Below are 2,656 nucleotides of genomic sequence, written 5' to 3' on the forward strand. Positions count from 1 at the left end.
TTTGGGAGGCTGAGGCAGGTGGATCACCTGAGGTCAGGTGTTGGGGAAAAGCTGAGTGTTGGGAAAAAAGCTGAGGCAGGGCTTGCATGTCTGACATAATGTAAAAGAGTCTTGGAACATGTCCAGAATCCAGGGTCTAAAACCCCTCGTGACCTTTGGAACACCAAGCTCTGCGCTAAAGGGTGGAAGGCTGCCCTGCTGCACCATAATCTAAGCCCAGGGCATAAAACTCCTTGTGGCTTGGACGGAATCCAGGGCTCAGGGCATAAAACCCCTCGTGGCCTCTGGAATGTGTCTAGACTTGCTGGCTCCTTGTTTCTAGCATTCCTAGGCTCATAGATCAATTGTATCTTAAACTAGAACATGTTTCCCATTATCTTAAGTAGCGGAACATGTTCCATATGCTTCAAAGAAAATGTTAAACCATCACAGCTGTAAATCATGTGCTTGATGCACCACTTTCTTTCAACCCCCACATCCTCACCACATGCTGCTTTGTTTGATCATCAATAAACAGTGCTGGCTTCCAGAGCTCGGGGCCTTCGCAGCCTCTACACTAGCATTGGCCCCCTGGACCCACTTTATGCACTCTTAACTTGTCTTTTCTCATTCCTTTGACTCTGCTGGACTTTGTAGCCCCCATGGCCTGGCGCTGGGTCTGATCACCCCAACATTCCTGGCACCCAACGTGGGGCAACGAAAACCCCAGTGAAGGAACGCTAGAGCATGTGAAAGTGGAGGAGGTATTATCAGAGGACACCGAGGATGACTGAAAGAAGCTCGGTGGGAAAGCTGACCACGCGGAAGAACCAGGGTAACAATCAGACAAAGTGAAAGCAAGTATTCTACTTATTTGAATTTCTTAAAGCATTTACTATGAAGAGGGGCAGTGAAAGTTAGTACTCAAAAATTTGTTATCACTCTTTAGTACAGTAAAGTAGTTTTGCCCATGGTTTCCAGAACAAGGGACTATGGAGTTGGATGAATGGGAGAGAATTCGCAGAGATTTTTAAAAGGCGTATAAAGAGGGAGCAAAAATTCCAGTTTCCGTTTGGTCAATGTGGGCACTAATAAAGGCAGCTCTTGAGCCATTTCAAACAGATGATGAGGCAGATTCAGATGAGGAAGAAGAGAACGAGTGTAAAAAACTAACTTCAGATTCTGAATGCAAGGAGCAAAAACGAGAAGAGGTTAAAGAAGGCGAAACTGAAAAAGGTATATTTTACTAGCCTGTTGGCTCCACCTGCTGAATTAAGTGAATGGCCACCTCCTCCCTTTCCCCTTAATGGGTGAGAAAGTGAATTAGCTGTAAAACTTACTGCTCCTGTACTTGCAACGTTAAAACCTGGAGCAATTGCTGGTGCTATACAAAATTCTATTCAAAAAGCTAGAGCAAGCAGGGTGCAGTGGCTCACGCCTGTAATCACAGCACTTTGGGAAGCCAAGGCAGGCAGACCACGAGCTCAGGAGATCAAGACCATCCTGGCTAACATGGTGAAACCCCGTCTCTACTAAAAATACAAAAAAATTAGCCGGGCATGGTGGTGTGCGCCTGTAGTCCAGCTACTTGGGAGGCTGAGGCAGGAGAATTGCTTGAACCTGGGAGGTGGAGGTTGCAGTGAGCCAGGATTGCGCCACTGCACTCCAGCCTGGGTGACAGAGTGAGACTCTGTCAAAAAAAAGAAAAGAAAAAAAGCTAGAGCTGAGGGAGACCTTGAAGCATGGCAATTTCCAGTTACTATAATACAGCAAGGAGGACAGAATATAACTAATTGGGTCACTTTTCCTTTTAAGTTACTGAAGGAATTTAAGTAAGCCATTAGTCAATATGGGCCGAACTCTCCTTTTGTGCAAACTTTGTTACAAAATGTGGCTCTTGATAATAGGTTAATACCATATAATTGGGATACTTCAACAAAATCTGTTCTCACTCCGTCTCAGTATTTACATTTTAAAACCTGGTGGGCTGATGAAGCTCAAACTCAGGCAAGGGAAAACTCACAAATGCAGCCACCTGTGCCTGTTTCCTTTGAACAGTTAATGGGAGTTGGCCCTAATTGGGGTAGATTAGAAAATCAAGCAGTAATGGAGGATGTTGCCATTGTTCAACTGCAATCTGTGCACTTACGGGCACGGGAAAGGACAAATATTACAGGGGAAAAACATCCTTCTTTCAGATCTGTCCAACAAGGACCTAAAGAACCATATATTGTTTTTATTGCTCGGCTCCAAGAGGCTGTGTATAAAGCCATAACTGATAAAACACCTCAGGATGTTGTAACACACCTTCCTGCATATGATAATGCTGATGCAGAATGTCAAACTGCTATCAGACCTATGAGACGGAAGGCTCATTTGGCTGACTATATTGGGGCTTGCGACGGTATTGGAGGTAACTTGCATAGGGCTACTCTTTCAGCTCACGCTATGGCTGGATTGAAAGTAGGAAGGCCCCATTTCTCAGGCTCTGGCTTTAATTATGGGCAATCTGAATACACAAAAAAGGAATGTAGAAAAGGAAAATAAAAAGGCTGGGCAAGATATATGGTGGAGGGATGCACATACAAAGAGCTGGGGAAAAGGAAAGATAATTATATGGGGAAGAGGATTTGCTTGTGTCTCTCCAGGTGACAATCAGGTACCAGTGTGGTGCCCA

At 44.8% G+C, this 2,656-nt stretch overlaps 1 pseudogene; it reads left to right on the top strand.

The window, feature by feature from the left end:
• LOC105528917 overlaps positions 1 to 1,032 on the top strand; it is a 2,073-nt pseudogene extending 1,041 nt beyond the window's left edge.
• Positions 1,033 to 2,656: the final 1,624 nt, after the last annotated feature.

Source organism: Mandrillus leucophaeus, unplaced genomic scaffold (assembly GCF_000951045.1).
Source record: "Mandrillus leucophaeus isolate KB7577 unplaced genomic scaffold, Mleu.le_1.0 Scaffold74, whole genome shotgun sequence".
Classification (NCBI taxonomy): Eukaryota; Metazoa; Chordata; class Mammalia; order Primates; family Cercopithecidae; genus Mandrillus; species Mandrillus leucophaeus.